The sequence below is a fragment of the Podarcis cretensis genome (assembly GCF_951804945.1).
Source record: "Podarcis cretensis genome assembly, chromosome: 15".
NCBI classification, from domain to species: Eukaryota; Metazoa; Chordata; class Lepidosauria; order Squamata; family Lacertidae; genus Podarcis; species Podarcis cretensis.
Window position 1 is genome coordinate 12,110,192 of NC_137185.1, and position 22,492 is coordinate 12,132,683.

General features: G+C 46.8%; 1 protein-coding gene and 1 long non-coding RNA gene across 2 annotated transcripts in view; both read right to left on the reverse strand.

The window, feature by feature from the left end:
- Nucleotides 1–4,759, reverse strand: part of SPNS3 (SPNS lysolipid transporter 3, sphingosine-1-phosphate (putative)) — a 35,233-nt gene extending 30,474 nt beyond the window's left edge. The window contains exon 1 of the mRNA XM_079955683.1: nt 4,657–4,759. The gene's annotated coding sequence lies outside the window, so the exon portion shown is untranslated. The remainder of the gene's footprint in view (nt 1–4,656) is intronic.
- Nucleotides 1–21,779, reverse strand: part of LOC307204356 — a 181,362-nt gene extending 159,583 nt beyond the window's left edge. The window contains exon 1 of the long non-coding RNA XR_013833632.1: nt 21,603–21,779. This is a non-coding gene — a long non-coding RNA (uncharacterized lncRNA). The remainder of the gene's footprint in view (nt 1–21,602) is intronic.
- Between the last annotated feature and the right edge of the window lie 713 nt (nt 21,780–22,492).

The following is a 22,492-nucleotide window of genomic DNA, read 5'->3' on the forward strand; positions in this document are numbered from 1 at the left end:
AATAAATTATTATTATTATTATTATTATTATTATTATTATTATCTGCAAAGACACAACACTGGTTATCGGTTTTGCCCCTACCTGATCATGCTAAGGACTGGCACTGTTTGATGGTGTCAGGTGTGCTGGATCCAGCCGATATGCCATGCCTTGTCGTTCAGTGGGGTGGGGTGGGGTTCACTCTGGGTGCAGCTAAGTCTGAATGGTTCTTTGGGTCTGCTGGAATGCCGCAGGGAGAGCGCTGTGGGAAGCCAATATTTGGATACTCCACCAATGGTTCAGAATGTAAAGAGGAAACTGAGGAGAGATAAGATAGCCATCTTCAAACATCTCAAGGGCTGTCCCATGGAGGAGGGAGCAAGCTTGTTTCCTGCTCTGGAGGGTCGGATCCAAACCAATGCGTTCAAGTTACAAGAAAGGAGATTTCATCGAAATGCCGGGAAGAACTTTCTGACGATGAGAGCTGTTCAACGGTGGAACGGGCTCCTTGGGGAGGTGGTGGACTCTCCTTCCTTGAAGGTTTCTAATCAGACGTTGGGTGGCCATCTGTCATGGATGTGTCAGTTGAGATTCCTGCATTGCAGGGAGTTGGACTAGATCAGGCATAGGCAAACTCCGGCCCTCCAGATGTTTAGAACTACAATTCCCATCATCCTTGACCACTAGTCCTGTTAGCTAGGGATGATGGGAATTGTAGTCCCAAACATCTGGAGGGCCGGAGTTCGCCTATGCCTGAACTAGATGACCGTTGTGGTCCCTTCCAACTCTACAATTCCATGATTTGGTGAGACTACTTGATATTTGGTTTTTAAATGCTTTTACAGTAAATTAGTACACCCATTCTTCATTATCCTTCTACAGTACATCATTTGACTTCCCAACACCTCGCAGCATTAACACTCCAAGAGGTTCTTGCTTCTCCCGTGGCCACCGTATTAGATGCCAGCAGAAATCAGCCACGGCTCTCTGTCCCTCCTATCTGCAATCGTTTTTGAGTCCATTATACAACAGGCCACTAGATGTCACTAGATTGTTTTGAGAAGAAGAAGAAAAGTCTCTTGTATCGTTTAAAAAACCAAACCAAACCCAGGTGCAGTCTACAAATGCACGTGATTTAAAACTATTTGGGCACAGTATGCAGCTTTATTCCTCTGCTTCCCCGCTTTACATTGTATTAAATCAGAAATTTAGGAACAAATATGTAAAAAGTTCAAAAAAATACTGACATCTTAGGGACTAGCGGAATGAGAACTCCATAAGGTATCACTGCTAAGTACTACTTTCATCAGACGTGTGGCCCACGAAGGCAGTGGAGGTTGAGGAAATCCCCTAATAGTAACTGCCCCACTTTCATTAACATAACTCTAAAACTCTGAATATGCACCAACCGTGTGAAGCGTTGTCAACATTTGCATGCAACTGACAGTTTCCTCATTTTGCATACTGGGTGTTGGCTGGGAGCCCACGCAGAAGCACATAAAAGCCACAGTAAGTGGAAGTGATGTGAAATTTCAGGCTCCTACACGGCTGGGACTGGTTCCCAACAGCCCTTGCATAAACAACCAATGCCCAAAGTGGCAATCCTGCAATACTGAACAGGCTTAACCACATACAGTGGTACCTCAGGTTAAGAACTTAATTCGTTCTGGAGGCCTGTTCTTAACCTGAAACTGTTCGTAACCTAAAGCACAACTTTAGCTAATGGGGCCTCCTGCTGCCGCTGTCCCGCCGCTGCACGATTTCTGTTCTCATCCTGAAGCAAAGTTCTTAACCCAAGATACTATTTCTGGGTTAGCGGAGTCTGTAACCTGAAGCGTATGTAACCTGAAGCGTATGTAACCCGAGGTACCACTGTATTTCTGGAAAACCCATCTAGACTTGAGGGGTCTTGTGGGTATATTCTGCAGCACACCACTGACCCAATAATGATGCGTTAGTGAAGATTTTTTTACTGCACCATCCACGTAACATTCTGAGCTTTTAGTTGTTCTGTGATGCTTCCCAAATATTAGGCCAAATTCACACCATAGGTATACCATGATACCACTATAAACATCCATGGCTAACCCAAAAGAATTCTGGGAGCTGTTGCTTGTGATACGTTGGTGCTGAGCATTGTTAGGGGACCCCATAGTCCTCTCACTGAGCTACAATTTCCACGGTGGTTTTACAATCAATCCCCGTTCGAAGGGAGCTCTGGAAAATTCAGTTCTCTGAGGGAGATTATAAGGCTTCCCCAACAACTCTCTGCACCTTTTAACAAAGCACAGCTCCTGGGATGCCCTGGGGAAAGCCAGGACTGTTTAAAGTGATTTCAACATGCTTTAAATGTACAGTGCAAAAGTGACATTATTGCCACTGCGGGGGCACTCTTGTGTTGTTATTGTTGTTTAGTCGTTTAGTCGTGTCCGACTCTTCGTGACCCCATGGACCAGAGCACGCCAGGCACTTCTGTCCTCCACTGCCTCCCACACTGCCTCTCTCATGCTGGTAGCTTCGAGAACACTATCCAACCATCTCGTCCTGTCGTCCCCTTCTCCTTGTGCCCTCCATCTTTCCCAACATCAGGGTCTTTTCCAGGGATAACTCTTGTGTTATTGTGCAACAAAAGTAGGACCAAAAAAAAAAACCCCAACCCTGGGAGATTCAGGATGTGAGAAGTGACCAGATTTCAGCAGGAAACTACAGGACAGGCACTGACTGGAATTTTGCAGGGCCAAGCAGGATTAAAAGGGGGATCGCATATTGCACAAATTGAAAAGACACCTGTGATGGGCCAGGAACTGCACATTCCTGAAAAGCATGCCAGAGCACCATACTTGGTTTTGCGTGAAGGTCCCTCTACAACTTGTTTCTAGCATTAACTAGATGGGAATGGGTGATTACTTCCTACTAGGTTTCATACTAGGGACGCAGGTGGCGCTGTGGGTTAAAGCCTCAGCGCCTAGGACTTGCCGATCGAAAGGTCGGCGGTTCGAATCCCTGCGGCGGGGTGCGCTCCCGCTGCTCGGTCCCAGCGCCTGCCAACCTAGCAGTTCGAAAGCACCTCCGGGTGCAAGTAGATAAATAGGGACCGCTTACCAGCGGGAAGGTAAACGGCGTTTCCGTGTGCGGCTCTGGCTCGCCAGAGCAGCGATGTCACGCTGGCCACGTGACCCGGAAGTGTCTCCGGACAGCGCTGGCCCCTGGCCTCTTGAGTGAGATGGGCGCACAACCCCAGAGTCTGTCAAGACTGGCCCGTATGGGCAGGGGTACCTTTACCTTTACCTTTAGGTTTCATAAATATAACTTTTGCTCTGTCCAAAATGGGGAATTTTAAATTGACCAGGCTCCTTTTAAATTAAAGATAATAATACAGGCATTCAGTGGAGATGTATGCTGGACTGAATAGCTCTTTTTGGGGAAAAACAACAACCCAGGAGTGACTGGGAGAACAATTATGCTACAAAAATGTCTAGTTTAGTCCAGAGATACCCAACAGCATTTTGAGTCTCCTTTTCCAGGCTGGCTGGAGAACAGAAACATTCCTACAAAGAGCTTGGAAATATAACGCAATATTGCATTTATTTATTTACTGCATTTATTTATCTAGGGGTCTTAGTGGACCACAAGCTTAAAACGAGTCAACTGTGATGCAGCAGCAAAAAAGGCTAATGTAATTCTAGGCTGCACCAATGGAAGTAGCGTCCAGATCTTGGGTACCGCTCTAACCTGCCTTGGTCAGACCCCACCTGTAGTCCTGAGCCCAGTTCTGGGCAGCCCAATTCAAGAAGGATATTGAGAAACTGGAAGGCGTACAGAGGAGGGCAACCATGATGATCAAGGGCCAGGAAACCAAGCCTTATGTGGAAGAGTTGAAGGAGCTGAGTATGTTTAGCCTGGAAAAGAGGAGACTGGAGGGAGATATGATAGCCATCTTCAAATATCTTAAGGGCTGTCACGTGGAAGATGGAGCCAGTTTGTTTTCTCCTGCTCTGGATAGCAGGACTCGAACCAAGGTTATGGACTCTCATTCATGGGAGGTTTTAAAGCAGAGGTTGAATAGCCATCTGCCATGGAGGGGGTTGCACTAGATGCCCCTGGGGTCCCTTCCGACTCTCCTGATTCTATTTATGACTATATTTATATTCTGCTTCTCCTCCAACCAGCTTAAGATGGTTCGCGTGGTTCTTCCCCTTCTCCATTTTATCCTCAAACCAACCACCCGGCAAGGTAGCTTAAACAGAGATGGTGGCTGGCCCAAGGTCCCCCAGCGAGCTTCTTGGCTGAGTGGGGATTTTAACTCTGGTCTCCTGGGTCCTTGTCCAACACTCAAACCACCGCACCTGGCTCTCGGTGTATCTGCTATCCAAACATGCAAGCTGAGTATCGACTGAGCTCATCTGTGACACATCATCAGTATCCACAAAAGCAAGGAGCATGCACTGATGTTTCTGCTCCCCTTCTGCCCCCCCCCATCCTGTTTCTGGTGAGCTGGCTGCAGAACCTCCAGTGACTTTGCTGCTACATCACTGCTCCCAAACGTTTCTCTCCAAACCTCGCCCAAGCCTGCAGGGAAAGGTCTAACACCGTAACATCAAGCATTGAATCACCTTTAGGCAAGCGCCCCCCCCCCCCGATGAACTGCCAGTGCTCCATTAAATAAACATGTTTACCTTCTAGCTACACCAAGATTTAGTTATTTACCCACATGCCACAATAGCGTTCCGTCCAACGCCATTGTGTAACATGATGGCTGATTCCATAACCTTGAAAGGGATTTGCAGATTCTGTTGCAATGTCAATATGAGAGTTTCCTGCCTACAATGATAAAACCGCCTCCTGTTTATTCTCTCCACTCCAGGGCGAACGATGGGTCATAAGATAGAAATGTTCCAAGCTCCTCAAGGCTAAACTAATCATTAAGAGGAGAAGACAGAGAATTAGTGTCTAGAGGAGGAATACAGTGGTACCTTGGTTCTCAAACGCATTGGTTCTCAAACTCGAAAAACCCAGAAGTAAGTGTTCCAGTTTTCGAATGTTTTTTTTTCCGGAATCCGAACATTTGATACAGCTGTCAGCTATTGTTTCCTGGGCACCTGCACCAGTCAGAAGCTGTGCCTTGGTTTTTGAACATTTTGGAAGTCAAATGGACTTCTGGAACAGATTAAGTTTGGCACTTTTGTTTTTGCTATTTATTTTGCGTTTTTTCGGTTAATTTGTTTTTGTGACTGTGTGGAACCCAGTTCAGCTACTGATTGATTGGTTGTGTGACCGCAGAAATGGATAAAAGCCCCCCATCCAAACAACGACTATCATCAGTGCAGGTAAAAAAAATAAAATCTTAATTTTTATCATCTACAATACTGTCTTATTTATTTTATAGTACATTGATTATTGTTTTCATTTTATGGATCAGTGGTCTCATTAGATAGTAAAATCCATGTTAAATTGCTGTTTCAGGGGTTGTTTTTAAAAGTCTGGAACAAATTAATTCATTTTGAATTACTTTCTATGGGAAAGCACGCCTTGGTTTTGGAATGCTTTGGTTTTGGAACTGACTTCTGGAACGGATTAAGTTTGAGAACCAAGGTACCACTGTACAGTCTTTTCCTACCTGCCAGCTTAATCTACTCATGCCAGAGAGCAGCACCAAAAGATGCACATTTTTCGATCCCACAGTCTGGCGAGAGTCAGTTGGCTCCCACCAGAGCATAGGACCAAAAGGCATGTGTTTTTGTGTACCGCGCTCTCACCTTCTGCTTGCGTATCGTCCCCTCCTCTTCCTCCCCCCAGAAGCGGCACTGTCTTCTGGAAGTACAGCAGAGATGTGTGGGCAAAGGGAGGCAGGCAAAAGTGCGTAAGGGTCCATCAGCGGGATGGTGTGGGTGGAGTGGGGAGCCCCAAGGGAGGGAGGAGGGAGCCAAAAGCTGAAAGGGAGGGCTGAGTGAGATGGGCAGGGGCTCCATCAGGGTAATGTCCCAACTTGCTTCACTGGGGCATGGGAGAATACGGTCTGCCAATAAAGATATAGTGTCTTCTGTTTTGAATGCCTGCTGAAAACCTTCCTAATCCATCAGGCAATTCAGAACACATCTGTCCATAATAGTTACCTGATTTCAGAAAAACCAAAAGTATAGGACCAAAAGTATAGCTTTCTTTTAATTAAGTCCAGTTGCAAAGCAAGCTGGCTCCCCCTTTCTCACCCCGCTTAACCAAGTATCGGACAACAGACTGAGAAGTAAGTTTAAAGTATTATTTACTTACAGTTATGTGTTCGTTCTCAGCAGCAGCAGCAGCAAAATAAATGCAGGCAAAAGACTTCTATCTACAATATAGGCAGCCTCAGGTATATGCCTGATGCTCGTGCAGTTGGATCTGTGTGTGCTCCCATTGCTGGTGGTGGAAGAGAAAAAAGAGAGTGGGAAGGAACAGGAAATACTACTTCCATTCTTCCTGCCCAAGAGAGGAGGGGAAATGACATCACATAAAGTCCTCTCTAGCAATTACATTTCTGGGGCTGCCTATCAGCAATGCGGCTCTGTGGTCTTCTCCCTTCCCATGCCAACTCGCAAGAATATGCATTGTCAGATTTCACTGTAAATCTCCCATGTCAGTTGCAGGGGTGCGTGTTGGACCTTCCTAATTCCTAAAAGCCTTGAGGCCCTGAGTATATCCATACCCTCAGTGGGGTCCTGGTTGAAGCCTCCATAATACAGTCGTACCTCAGGTTAAGTACTTAATTCGTTCCAGAGGTCCGTTCTTAACCTGAAACTGTTCTTAACCTGAAGCACCACTTTAGCTAATGGGGACTCCTGCTGCTGCCGCGCTGCGGGAGCACGATTTCTGTTCTCATCCTGAAGCAAAGTTCTTAACCTGAGGTACTATTTCGGGGTTGGCAGAGTCTGTAACCTGAAGCGTATGTAACCCAAGGTACCACTGTAGGTGGATCTGAATGGGGTCTCGTGATGATTACATACAGATCCCTGTGTTTTTGACACCTTACAGGATGACAGGGTTTCTTTCCCTCTCTCTCTCTCTCTTATTTTTACTAGTCTCAAGCTCTTCCCACCCACCCACCCATCCACCCAAAACCAGGATCCCACAGCTGTTATCAAGATGAGGGGTGCAGCGTCACCAAAAGCATAGAGTTTGCTTGTGTGGGAAAGGAGAGAAAAGGACTTGTCACTCGTAAGCTGTCTCTCTTCTTTCCATCTGCCAGACAGCAAACAATCCCAAATGTTCAACAAGATGGAAAGTACAAACGGGTAACTATGACTAGGATGATGGTTTGCAGGTAGTGGCCTCCCCAGATGGCCAGGGCACGGGGTCTTCGTATTATTCATTCCTGATCTCAGGTGTGACACTTGGATGGTGCTGGCCAAGTTCTGAAGGGGCTGTTGCTTTGGGGAGAGCGGGTGCTTTGTGTACAGAAGGTTTTTGCCTCCTCAGTAGCTCCGCGGAAAAGAACAGCGGGGAGCGAGGCTTGAAAAGAGCTGTGCTTGACTTTTTTAAAAAAAATAATATTTATTAAGAGTTTAAAAATTACAAAAAAAGAAAAAGAATTAAACAAATCAATATAATAAAATACAAAAACACTACATAAAACATTGAATTAACAAAACAAAACAAAAACAATTAAAAACACTTCCAATATTTTCAATCTTAACTTTCATTCACTTGTTTCATTGACTTCCTCATGCCTCCCTTTTTGTATTCCACTTCAATTAACTGTTTCAGCAATTCCTTTCCATCTTCATCTATTTTCTGTCCTATAATTAATCTTAACATATTCTAACCTTGTTTTTTCCCTTTAATACATTAACAATCTATCTGTACCTAGTTCCTTATAACATTTCTGCCAAAGCCATATAACTTCATTCCACCATTTTTCTATAACTCATTAATTTTACAATATTTCTGTAAATAATCTTTAATTTTTTTTTTTTAAATTCCAATCTTCTTCCACCGACTCTTCTCCCTGGTCTCGGATTCTGCCATTCATTTCCACCAATTCCATATAGTCCATCAACTTCATCTGCCATTCTTCCCGGATGGGTAAATCTTGTGTCTTCCAATACTTCGCGATGAGTATTCTTGCTGCTGTTGTTGCATACATAAAGAAAATTCTGTCCTTCTTTGGAACCATTTGGCCGACCATGCCCAGGAGAAAGGCCTCTGGTTTCTTCAGAAAGGTATATTTAAATACCTTTTTCATTTCATTGTAAATCATCTCCCAGAATGTCTTAATCCTTGGGCATGTCCACCAAAGTGAAAGAATGTACCTTCAGTCTCATTACATTTCCAACATTTATTTTTGGGCAAATGGTAAATTTTTGCAAGCTTGACTGGTGTCATGTACCACCTGTAAATCATTTTCATTAAATTCTCTCTTAGGGCATTACATGCCGTAAATTTCATACCTGTGGTCCATAACTGTTCCCAGTCAGCCATCATAATGTTATGTCCAACATCTTGTGCCCATTTAATCATAGCAGATTTCACCGTTTCATCTTGAGTGTTCCATTTCAACAGCAAATTATACATTCTTGACAAATTTTTAGTTTTGGGATCTAACAATTCTGTTTCCAATTTTGATTTTTCCACCTGGAAGCCAACTTTTTTATCCAAATTATATGCCTCCATTATTTGGTAATAATGAAGCCAATCTCGCACTTTGTTTTTTAATTTTTCAAAACTCTGCAATTTTACCCTGTCTCCATCTTGTTCCAAAATTTCCCAATATTTCGGCCATTTGGCCTCCATATTGAATTTTTTCTGTGCCTTCGCTTCCATTGGTGACAACCATCTTGGGGTTTTATTTTCTAACAAATCCTTGTATCTTATCCAAACATTAAACAATGCTTTCCTAACAATATGGTTTTTAAATGCTTTATGAGCTTTTACCTTATCATACCACAGATATGCATGCGAACCAAATACATTGTTAAAACCTTCTAAATCCAGCACATCCGTGTTTTCAAGAAGCAGCCATTCTTTCAGCCAGCAAAAAGCAGCTGATTCATAGTAAAGTTTAAGGTCTGGCAGGGCAAATCCACCTCTTTCTTTAGCATCAGTTAAAATCTTAAATTTTATTCTAGGCTTCTTGCCCTGCCAGACAAATCTGCAAATGTCTCTCTGCCACTTCTTGAAACAATCCGTCTTGTCTATGATTTGCAATGTTTGAAACAAGAACAACATCCTTGGCAATACATTCATTTTTATCACAGCAATTCTGCCTAACAATGATAGCTTCAAATTTGACCATATTTCTAAGTCCTTTTTCACTTCAATCCAACATTTTTCATAATTATCCTTAAACAGATTCACATTCTTGGCAGTCATATTAACCCCTAAATATTTCACTTTCTTGACCAGTGTTAATCCTGTCTCTTCCTGGAACTTCTCTCTCTCGTTCAGAGTTAAATTTTTCTCTAAAACCTTAGTTTTCATTTTGTTTAACTTAAAACCTGCTACCTGTCCAAATTCTTGAATCAGTTCCAGTACCCTTTTAGTACTAGATTCTGGCTCCTGTAAAGTCAATACTAGGTCATCAGGAAATGCCCTCAATTTATACTGTTTAGCTCCCACTTGTATACCTTTAACTAATTGGTCCTTTCTAATCATATTTACCAAAACCTCCAGGACCAATATAAAAAGCAGTGGGGAGAGTGGTCGTGTTCCTTTCTCAATCTTAAACTCTTCTGTAACTACATTGTTCACAATTAATTTTGCTTTTTGTTCTGAATAAATTGCACCTATACCATTTTCAGAACCTTGACCTACCCCCATCCCCTGTAAATTCTTCTTCATAAAGCTCCAAGAAATATTATCGAAAGCTTTCTCCGCGTCCACAAATATCAAAACTGCCTTTGTATTAATATTCACTTGTAGTTTTGCTAAAATGTTAATTATATTCCTCATATTGTCAGACAGATGTCTGCCCGGGATAAAGCCCACTTGGTCTTTATGAATTTCTTCAGAGCTGTGCTTGACTTCTTGGGCAACCGCTGCCAGTCAGAACAGATACTTCAGGGTCAAGAGGTTCTGCTGCTGAAACCTTCCTGAAAGGAGCAGGAACTGCTCAAGAGCGAGGCCATTGGAAATAAATGGCACCTTATAAGAACACAGGAAACTGCCTGGTATTGAGTCGGGAGGAAGAACGCACAGCGATATGGTTCCTTGGCAACAGGGCATCAACAACAAGAAGTCAATTTTCAGGCCTTGGGTCTTTTTGTTGTTTACGCAATACCGTACTGCGTGATTCAGATCAGTATCGTCTACACTGACTGGCAGAACTCTTGAAGGTTTCAGGCAGCTACCGGTACTCTCTCCCAGCCCTGCCTAGAGATACCAGGGATTGAACCTGGGACCTTCTGCATGCAAACCAGATGCTCTGCCCACTGAGCTACGCCCCTTCCCCAGTGAATCCTGTGTGTTCCTTATGCCTTGTGTGAGCAAGTACTTTATTTTGTCTCATGGAACCTTCGCTCATTTATTTCAACAGGTAACCTTGAATTCTAATCTTGGTGGAGTTTCTAGGCCGGAGGAGACAATTGATTTTTTTTTTTTAAGGGTGGAAGACAGATGAGATTTTTTAAAAACCCGCAGTGGTTAAGAAGCTCAGATCCTTTCTGGCATCAAAATTTATATGTCAGATGCACACTCTTTCTTCCAAGTTCGGTTCCACCAAATTCTTCCTCCACTTTTTGCTACTGTTATGCTTCTAAACAAGGAAACTTGGTTTGGGGCGGGGGGAGTTGGAAAATAGCTCTAGGGATTGTAGAGAGATTTTGACGATGAGATGGAGACTAGCCAGTCAGTGCTGTCCACCTCCAGTAATTGCTGCAACCTTGTACATGTCTTTGTTTTCAAAGTACAGCACAGAGAAAAAATATTGAATGCCATGAGGCTAAGCAGCTCAAGGCCAGCCCTATCGTGAGTCACATTGGGGCGCTTATCTTGGGCAGCGGTTTGGAAAGGCAGCATGATAAGATGTACATTCACTGCTGCCTTCCCACAGCCCACCAGAACTAGTGTTCCCCCTTGCCAGCTGCTCCAATGCCACTCAAACTCTTGTTACTGGAAGCAGTCCGCCTGGGCACTTTGGCAAAGTTGCAGCTGCAGGTCATGAAGGTTGCATGGCACCCCAAAATGCACATTTTTGGGTGCTGTGCAAGACTGCTGCCCCCCAAAGTACAGTGATCTTGTGTGCCCCCCCCCCAATGCTTATTTTGGTTCCATGCCCCCTGTTATGTAGTGAAGTTTCACCCTGGGCCAGCAGGGGGATACTGTATATAGTTTTCACTCAGGTCTGTAGATAGTTTTCACTCAGGTCCACGTCAGTTATTTTAGGCGGGAAACGCTGGGCTGTTGTTGCTACAATGTTGACAGCCAGCTGCCTATAAAAGCAGGCCGGCTGAGCTGTTTGCAGTCAGTTCTATTCCAGCTTACAAAATAAAGAGCTACTTGGAGAAATCGCTGTGTCGTCTGCTATGTCAACCCACAACTTCACACTGGCGACGAGGATGGGATAGATGGACATCAGAGCACAGCCAGATGCGGCCAGCCTCTGAACTGAGCTGAATCACTGAGCTGAATCACAGAGTGAAATCACTGAGCGAAATCACTGGACAGAACCAGAAGCCAGCTCGACAAGGAGGCACTGGCACTTGTGGCTGGAGTGAAGAGGTTCCATGAATACCTCTATGGCAGGACTTTTGACCTCATCACTGACCACAAGCCACTCCTGGGCCTCCTCGCCGGTGATCGTCCAACTCCACCGGTCCTCTCGCCACGCATGCTGCGATGGACTGTTTTCCTGGCTGCCTACCACTACCGGCTCATCCATCGCCCCGGGAAATCGATGGGCCATGCCGACGCCCTCAGCCGTTGCCCTCTTCCAGCATTTGTGGAAGACCCGGCTCCAGCTTCATCGCTCCTTCTGATTGAGGATCTTCCGGCAGCGCCTGTATCGGCTGCCACTGTGGCCTCCGCGTCTGCCCAGGATCGCACCATCAGCCGGGTGCTCAACTGGGTGTGGAGGGGGTGGCCACAAGGGCCTTTTGCATCGGAGTTCCAGCCCTTCGCAACCAGACAACATGAACTCTCAGCTCATCACGGCTGTCTGCTGTCCGCGTCGTGATTCCCCAGGGACTCTGTCTGCTCGTCCTGGAGGCTCTGCACGTTGGCCACCCGGGAATTGTCAAAATGAAGGCGTTGGCTCGGTGTTACGTCTGGTGGCCTAATATGGACGATGCCATCACTGCCTAGGTGTCCGCCTGTCAAGCGTGCCAAGAGTCGAGGCCTGCACCACCGGCAGCTAAGGGATACACCTGGGAGACGCCAAAGACACCCTGGTCGAGGGTGCACATCGATCTGGCTGGCCCCTTTCACGGCCGGACCTTTATGGTAGTGGTGGACGCCTATTCCAAATGGCTGGAGGTCGCCCTGATGCCCTCCACCACTACCGAAGCCGTCATCCGGGTGCTGCGAGGCCTGTTTGCAACGCATGGGTGTCCTGATGTCCTTGTCTCTGACAACGGACCGCAGTTCACGTCAGGCACGTTTGAGCGGTATCTTTTGGGACTGGGCATCCGCCATGCCCTAACGGCACCCTTTCATCCATCCAGCAACGGGCAAGCGGAAAGAATGGTGCGCTCGGCAAAAGAGGCACTGGCGCGCCTGGACCAGGGAGACTGGCATGAGCGGGTCGCCGAATACTTGTTCATGCAACACATCACCCCTCATGCGGCCACAGGGCGGAGTCCTGCTGAACTGCTTATGGGCCGCCGCCTCAGGTCACCGCTCGACCGGCTACACCCAGACTTTGCCGTGGCTGAACCCCCAGGCTGTGCCAACGCGCCACGGTCATTTGTCCCAGGGAACCAGGTCTTTGCCCGGAACTATGTGGGGGACATTCCTTGGGTGCCAGCCACAGTAGTGGGAGTCACTGGACCTCGCTCGTACCAGGTGGCACTCGAAGACGGACGCTTGTGGCGACGGCACATAGACCAGCTTAGGCGCAGGGTTGGGGACTTGGACACTACCATGGTGCCCCCAACTGCGCTTGCGGCTCAAGAAGAGACACGTACAGATGGCGAGGCCCACCTACACCTCCCTCGCAAACTGCCAGCGTGGAGCTGAACCAAGCCACTTCAGAGGGTCTGCCACACTTACCACAGACTCAGACCACTCCACTTGCGGAGGCTCCACCCACAGCAGCGGATCCAGGGGAGTTGGTTCCAACGCCACCTAGGGTCGCACCACAGCCTCAGCAAGAACTGTGTGGCCCTCCAGACTTGGCTACCAGTCCCCGGCGGTCTGGCAGAGTTCCCAAGCGCCCAACTTATTTAAAGGACTATGTTGTTGGACATGTATCACTGTTGGTCTAAGTATGGGAAATGTAACCGATATGCTTTTGTGCCTAATTGAACCATTACGCGTAGTGCTGTATATAAGGAAACCATTACGATTGTAACTAACGCCTTATCTCGGTGGGGAGGGGTGTTATGTAGTGAAGTTTCACCCTGGGCCAGCAGGGGGATACTGTATATAGTTTTCACTCAGGTCTGTAGATAGTTTTCACTCAGGTCCACGTCAGTTATTTTAGGCGGGAAACGCTGGGCTGTTGTTGCTACAATGTTGACAGCCGGCTGCCTATAAAAGCAGGCCGGCTGAGCTGTTTGCAGTCAGTTCTATTCCAGCTTACAAAATAAAGAGCTACTTGGAGAAATCGCTGTGTCGTCTGCTATGTCAACCCACAACTTAACACCCCCAAAAAAGTACAGCCTGAAATCACACAAGACTGCAGTGGCCATTTTGGCTGCTGTCCCCTTGCGAGGAAAAACGGGGTGTTCCGGTTTTTTCTGGGGCAGTTGACAGATATGACAATCCACAGAGTGGCTTAGCAGCCAACCAGAGAACTCTTGGAATGTCTTATGTTAAATCTTAAAACGCTGGTCCAGGCAGGAAGGGGAGGCAGCTTCCTATCCTCACAAGGACCAGCCAATCAGCTGTAAACAGGAAGAAGCGCTTGCTCCCAATAAGGCCGATCGAGCCCAGAAGGTTGTACATACGTCCAATGCATTCATACCTCAATCCAAGGATGTGCAACAGAGCAACCCCAGGTTCCCCCAGAAAAGGCTGGCGGGGGAAAAAGAGAGGCACGAGAATTGCTGCATTGAACCCACTTGCAAAAATATAAGTAAATAAGCCAATAATGATTCGAGAGAGCCGGTGGTGACAGTAATAGCCCTCTTTTGTTTCCAAATGACGCTTGTTTTCCCCAGGCTCCTCACTCACAGCAGAAAAGAGACTCACTCCCATTTACGGTCTCCAAAGGTTGCGCAATCAGCTGCTGTTCCAAGCAAGGAGTTGGTGGAATTGAAGTTTGGCTTGGCGCTCAGAAATTAAAAGCACAGCAGCTCTTGAGGTTACGTCTCCACCGGAGAAATTTAGGGTGATATATTGCATCTTAAAAAGCAGAGACATCACCTTGCCAACAAAGGTCCATACAGTGGTACCTCGGGTTAAGTACTTAATTCGTTCCGGAGGTCCGTTCTTAACCTGAAACTGTTCTTAACCTGAAGCACCACTTTAGCTAATGGGGCCTCCCGCTGCTGCTGGAGCACGATTTCTGTTCTCATCCTGAAGCAAAGTTCTTAACCCGAGGTAATATTTCTGGGTTAGCGGAGTGTGTAACCTGAAGCATATGAAACCTGAAGCGTATGTAACCTGAGGTACCACTGTATAGTTAAAGCTATGGTTTTCCCAGCAGTGATGTATGGAAGTGAGAGCTGGGCCATAAAGAAGGCTGATCGCCGAAGAATTGATGCTTTTCCATTCTGGTGCTGGAGGAGACTCTTGAGAGTCCCATGGACTGCAAGAAGATCAAACCTCTCCATTCTGAAGGAAATCAGCCCTGAGTGTTCACTGGAAGGACAGATCCTGAAGCTGAGGCTCCAATACTTTGGCCACCTCATGAGAAGAGAAGACTCCCTGGAAAAGACCCTGAAAGATGGAGGGCACAAGGAGAAGGGGACGACAGAGGACGAGATGGTTGGATAGTGTTCTTGAAGCTACCAGCATGAGTTTGACCAAACTGCGGGAGGCAGTGGAAGACAGGAGTGCCTGGCGTGCTCTGGTCCATGGGGTCACGAAGAGTCGGACACGACTAAACGACTAAACAACAACATTGCAGCAAGTTAGTACAGCCAACACTTTCTGTGGTCCCTTTCGAGGTCTGTGGCCAATTGCAGTTTGCATTCTGCCCCCCCCCCTTCTTAATTTTTTGACTGACAGACTGATTGCATTTATATCCCACCTTTTTCTCCGAGGAGTCTCAAGTGGCATATGTGGTTCTCATACCCTCCAAGTATCCCTATTTTTCAGGGACAGTCTCGGAATTACAAAAGCCATCCCAGCTTCTGAATTGATCCCAGAATGTCCCTGTTTCCTTGCCATTACCACCACTGCTGAGCTTGGGGAGGAGGAAGAGCTGGCGCTTGTCCCGAATGATGTTGGCAGCAGCAGTGGGGGCTGCAAGGAAGCACACCTCTGTGGCCTCTCCATGCCTTCACCATGGTCTCTCTGTGGCCGCTGCTGCCACCCTCCTCCCTAGGGCAGCTCATAGTGGCTACTGGAAAGCAGGCAGTCTTACACTGCAATTCTAAGCATTTTTACTCAGAACTAAGCCCCACTGAGTTCAATAAGATTAACTCTCTGGTATGTTCCTGATCATTCTCGTTGTTGTTGTTGTTGTTGTTGTTATTTCCTGCCTTTTTTCCTGACAGCAACTCAAGGCACCTAAAATTCAGAGGGAGAGGGTGGTGCTGTGATCTAAACCACTGAGCCTCTTGGGCTTGCTGATCAGAAGGTCGGCAGTTCGAATCCCCTTGGTGGGGTGAACTCCCGTTGCTCTGTCCCAGCTTCTGCCAGCCTAGCAGTTCAAAAGCATGCCAGTGCAAGTAGATAAATAGGTACTGCTGTGGCAGGAAGGTAATCAGCATTTCCATGCGCTTTGGTTTCCGTTGTGCCAGAGGCAGTTTAGTCATGCTAGCCTCATCATCTGGGAAGCTGTCTGTGGACAAACGCCAGCTTCCTTGGCCTGAAAGCGAGATGAACGCCACAACCCCATAGTCGACTTTGAGTGGACTTAACCGTCCAGGGGTCCTTCGCCTTTTTTTACAGCTAAAATTTTATTTTGTTCCCTTTATCTATTGTAGGCATTGTACATTATCATGTCCCTTGCATATTTTTTCTATATACCGTTCCTCTGAGGTAGCTTAGGCAGAGAGGTTGTAATAGGCTCAATGTGACAGATGTCTAGGTGTGTAAGATGTCAATGTGTACGGCGAGATCAAACAGGAGAGAATCTTCCTGATACAGAATAGGATGTCCCTATTTTCATCAGAGAAATGTACAGTGGTACCTCGGGTTACATACACTTCAGGTTACAGATGCTTCAGGTTACAGACTCCACTAACCCAGAAATAGTGCTTCAGGTTAAGAACTTTGCTTCAGGATGAGAACAGAAATTGTGCTCCGGCGGCGCAGCAGCAGCAGGAGACCCCATTAGCTAAAGTGGTGCTTCAGGTTAAGAACAGTTTCAGGTTAACTATGGACCTCCGGAACGAATTAAGTACTTAACCCGAGGTACCACTGTACTAGGTCAGGGGTAAGTGATATTTTTGGCCCCAGGGGCCCGGATTTTATCTCCCCCACCCCATGGGCCAAATTTGGCCGGTGGACCAGGCATCTCACCCGTCAATCCTCTGATGTCATTCTGGTGTCAGGTGGCTGGTAGGTAGTTGATCCCACCCACCTGTCAAAAGCTAAGCTGCTGGGGTGAGGTGGGGTTCTGCTTTGCCAGTGCATTCTGCACAGGAAACACCTGTGATCCTTCAGATGCTGTTGAACTACCAACATCCATCATCCCTGACAACTGGCGATGCTGCCTGGAGCTGGTGGCAGTCCAACATCTGGAGAGTCTCTGATCTAGAAGCATATTTCATTGTACACAGGCTGTACATTGACAATAAAGGTATCATCATCATCATCATCACCATCATCATCATATGATGAGCTGCAGCAGCTCTATTAATGTGTGACCCCAGAATTCTGGATCCAAAACAGATGACAAAGTTTTGTGTTAGTTTACTGCTGCGAACCCCACATTTTGTGCTGTCCCCCCAAACTGAGTAACTGACACAGCGAATCGGGGTCACAAGTTAACGCCAAAAAATCCAACCTTGTCTAATGGACTCCAAACCAGTGCCAAAATATTGTGCTAGTTTGATGCAGCAGGCTTTGGTGAAGCTAAGCAGATTTGGAGCTAGTCAGGGTCTGGATGGGGGACCATGTAGGAACTTAATGCATGTGGAGATGGACAGGGGGTAGATTAGGGTCTGGGGGGGGGGATCTGCGTTTGAATTGGTGGTGAAACTCAATGGTTTAACAAGAGCATCAGCAAACAGTATGTTAAAGGGCTGCAGTTCAATTGCAGAACACCTGATTTGCATGCAGAAGGTTTAACCCCCCCCATCTCCAGTCAGTGCTGGGAATGTCTGAAACCCTGCCAGTCAGTGTGTAGACAAGGCTAAAGGTGGATCAGCAAAGGATCTGACGCAGTGCAAGGCGGCTTCCTAGCTGATCTATTTACTAGGACAAACATTTTTCCCTGTGTACAATAACAAACACACTTTCAAACTGGCAGCCTACAGAGACAGTGTGTTCCTTGAATTCCTTATAGACATCCAAGAATACTTTGCATATGATCTGGCACCTTTTACGCAATTCCCTGCATTTATCCCATTAAGTATAATTCTATTTTTTTTTTTCATTGAGCAGCAGGCGCACACAGCCTTCCTGCGCTGCCAGTGCTTGCAAAACAGTTGGCGTCGCCAAGAGAAACGTGTATGGGATGTGCATTGAAATGATATGCATGGGATTAGATGTCTTTCTTCGTCTTCCTTTGGGGAGATCTCCCCGGCAGAGATTACTGGAAAGAAAACAGTGACTTGGCTGCAGTCCAGAAAGCTTGCCAATGAACTCATGCCTCTGCCTTCCAGATGATTCAGTCTTCTGCATTCCGCCTTGGTAACACACCAACGTCTGCAGACGCCAATAAAAGGTAATAAAAGGTTCCTGCCCATAACAAACGGACGTCCAAATCTTGAAATCCAGAGTCCATGATGAAAGCAGCCATGCATCTGCACATGGGTCACAGAATAACTGCGCTTACCAGACACAACCTCAGCTTTCTGCCAAACCCTTGTCCGCGTTTTGCCTCTGAGGAGAAAATGCTTTGTTGAAATTTTGTGCAGTTGTTAGGGGTCTCACTCTTGGGGGTTCAACTCCCTCCCTAGAGGGTCTCTAGAAATCGAATCACAGCAGGATGCAAGCGCCTAGCTTGCTGTTTTACACACTACAGCTCCTGAAGTATGTCTCAAACCCCTGATAACCTAGCATGGGGCAAGGTGGTCAAACCTGCCCACTCTCCCAACTCTCCCTCTTTCTAATAATTCATATCCTTCCCTTCCATTCTGTCAATGTTCAGGGCTTATTAATTAACAACAAACAAATTAAATACTTGTTTTTATTTATTTCTTTAGCACTCCGCCTCTTTTCTTCCAAGGAGACAGAGTGCTGCTTTAGCCTCACAACGGCCCTGTAAGGTAGACTAGGCTGACCTGTAAATGACCTGTAAGCTTAATTTCATTGGGGACCCAAACCTTCAGTTTCCAGTGTCCAAATCTAACATTTTGTCCATCTGCCAGCTGCTGGTGTCCAAATCAGACAGGATTGGCCCCAAAGGAGGGAGGCGGGTTATCCATTTCAAAACAGTTCCTTCGCTTAAAAGACTGTACAAAGCAGCATGATCTGGAGGTTTATCAAAGGGGCTCCTGAGAAAACAGAGGAGCAAAGCCACCAGACGAATTGCCTGGAGAAATTCAGTCACCAAATATAACCAAGAGAAGCCATGTGTTCTTTTCCCCCAAAGGGTTTCTCAGATCACAACAACTACAGACGTTAGGAGGTGAAGAGATACATATGAGCCCAACAGTGTGATCTTGCCATAGCTCTCAACCTTCCCTTTTTTGTGGGAAATTCCCTTATTCCAGCGCCGTTTCCCGCTGCTTCCCGCTGCTATCCTGGATTGTTAGATATCCCATAGACTGTCCCCGGGACAAGTGAGGCTGCTGATCCCTTATTTTCAAATCTGAAAGTTGACAGCTATGGATCTTGCGTTGTAGGGAAATATAATCCAAAATGGAGCAAGGCATCAGGTCAGAGGGATGTTAAATACTACACAAGCAGGGACCTGCAACAAAATTTTGCAGTGTGTGTGGAGTGCTCCTGTTTTGGGGTTTTAGGAAGCTAGCCAGTCATGCTGCCTTCTAGAATATTCCATCCGGTTCCCTCCCCTCACTCCCGCTCCCCCTCCAGTCAGCCAGTATTCTGTCCACTCAGCATGCTCAGTCCTTATGGGGCTGTTTTGATTCCGCCACCAGGGTTTCCCCTCCCATGTTTGTATATGTGGTATTTTTTCCCCTGGAGCCAGAGTCAGGAGTAGGTTCACAATAAAAAACACTGGTATCAGTGTATTTACTCTTTATTAAAAAACAACACTAAACAACAGGCCTAGTCATCCCAGCAACTCTTCCCAGTAGGTCTTGCCCCAATGAGGCAATGGTAAGGCCTTCCCACCACTCTCTGAGGCTCCTCCTCCCTCAGGTCCTCCCCCAGCAGCCTAAGGCTCCGTCGTCTTGTCTTTCGTTGCTCCACCCTCTTCATTTCTCTGCATGTTCTGTGAGACCAGAGGGGAGGAGAGCTGGTTGCAGCAGGAGAGGAAGACTCCCTGGATTTTTCAGCAGCCTGCCTCATCTCTGTCTCCTGGTCCCCCTCCTCTCCAGCCTCCGCTTCTGCCTCTGAGTCTGGATTGCTCTCTGCCACAGACCTTTCCTGCTCACTGAACCCTCTTACCTCTTCAACTTCTGACCCCTCCTCTTCCCAGTCATCTCCCTCTGACCACTCATTGCCACCCCACCACCAGGCTCTGAGCCTTCTTCCCTTGGGGGTTCCCCCAGCTGGGGCCTCCCACCATTCCTCTGCATCCATCCAGACATTAAATTTATATCCCACCTTTCATCGTACAGGGTACAGGGTTCTCCTCTCCCATTTTTATCCTCCCGACAACCCTGCGAGGGTTGTGACTGGCCCAAGGTGCTGTAAAACAGGGCGACTGAGAAGACTGCTCTAGAGCAACTCTTGCCCATCTGGCACCCTGCAGAGGTTTTGGACTATAACTCCCATCAGCGCCAGCCATCACAACCCAAAACATCCTGAAACATGCACACAAACACCAAGGCAATGTGCAGTACACAGCCCGCCAATGAACTGCAGATAACCTATTCGAAACAAACTAAAAAAATTCCTTCCAGTAGCACCTTAGAGACCAACTAAGTTTGTTATTGGTATGAGCTTTCGTGTGCATGCACGAGTTGGTCTCTGAGGTGCTACTGGAAGGAATTTTAAAATTTTGTTTCGATTACGGCAGACCAACACGGCTCCTTACCTGTAACTAGATAACCTATTGTTAGACAGCTGGGGTTTTGGGTATAGCCACCTTCCACAACTGGGCACCCTCCAGGTGTTTTGAACTACAGCTCCCATCAGCTTCAGCCAGCACGAATCATCCCTGGTCTGAGCAGGCTCCCTGTTCCTTAATTGGAAGTGTATTCCTCTCCCCCTGAGCTGCTCTTTGGCACCTGGCTCTGTTTGGCGGATCTTAGGGTTTCATTATAAAGACAAAGTAGTTCCAACACACCACCTGGTGCAATGTGTCAACGAGCCCTTAGGCTGCCCACCATCTGCTGGCTGCCAGGCTGAGGGGACAACCCTGACAAGAGGTAGCTGAGAACCTGGATCAAGTGAGCATAGACCATATCGCAAGTCAGTTTTATATGGCCATCGTAGCCTGGTGAAATTGAGATTGGTCCCTGGAGATCCAGTTTGGTGACTGGATTGAAAGAGTGGGCTGGGGGGAAGCCCAGCCGTGACCCTGCTGACACAGGGAAGTCGTGGCTGTCTGGCCACAGCTGATCCACAGAATGTCCAGGGTTTATTTATAAATCAGAAGGCATGGCAAGCAGCCAGTGAGTCCTACAAGACCCTGCAGTGGGAGAGGAAGGCAGGACAAGACCCCACTTTATCCAGACCTCGAGTGGCGGCTGAAATGCAGGTGGTTTCGACACCCACATTGAAATAGTACCTGATGCCATCCTCAGGCCAGATTCCAGCTCAGATAAGGGTATGTTGTTGCTGTCAAGAGATGACCTTATGATATTGCACAGTATGGCTCGGATACTGGAGCATTGCATGTAACCTTCAGTACCCAGAACTGTGATCAAGCTTTCTATTAATAGCATTGTCAGAAGTGTGTGTTCGCAGGCAGATTGATGGCCGGCAAAACTTTTTTTTATTTTTATTTCTTAAGAGTGATTTAAGTGCTCGTCCTAGCATGTCTGAAGAGTTAAGGCTTCCCTTTACGCATGCCACCAGGCTACAAAACCCTTTAGAGTGGTTATGTAGCCTAGTGGCTAACTGAGCCATCCTATACCTACTTGATGAAAAGTTCAGAAGATCTGGCCTCTCAGACCTGGAACCTCATCAGAGGAAGAGCAGGTCCCTCAAGCAGATCTTCACTCCACCACAGACCTGGAGGAACCACTTGATCTAGACCAGGCATAGGCAAACTCAGCCCTCCAGATGTTTTGGGACTACAATTCCCATCATCCCTGACCACTGGCCCTGGAGGGCCGACTTTGTCTATGCCTGATCTAGACATCCCCACTTCCAGTCGCCTTGGTTTCTTGCCAGCTCTTGGACCCCTTATGACCCCTAGGGCCATAGGAGCAAAAGAGATGGTGAGAGAGTCAGGAATTTCAGAGTCCAGGCAGAAGTCTCTGGCTAACAGTACATGAATCCACTTGGGAACTTACGACTGGGTACCCGCCATACCTTCAAAGCATATTACCTCCCCCAAAGAAACCTGCGAGTTTGTTAAACGTGTTGGAAATTGTAGCTCTGCACACGGTAAGCTACAGTTGCCATGATTCTTTGGGGAAGCTTATGTTTTCAATGTATGTGTGGGGTTATAGCATTTGTTTGTTACTATGGTATGCATTTTTTGTGTTTTTTATATTGTAAATTGCCATGTGATCCACAGATGGCAAGGGTGGCGTAGAAATAAAATAAATAAAATAATCAACTGTGGTTGGCCTGTGTCCATTATTACTAATAAATTCCTAACTCAGTTAGTCTAACCTGGCTTTCATCCAAAAACCTTAGCTAATGGATCTTCCATATTGTATTACTCACTTGCCCCAGTCGCCCCCATTTTGAACACAGTACACACCTGCCTCCCCCCAACTGCCACCCCTCCTCTGCCCCCACTTCATATGCTGTTATCATTCTGTCGGGGTGGTAGGGTGTTTGTGTGGTGGGGCA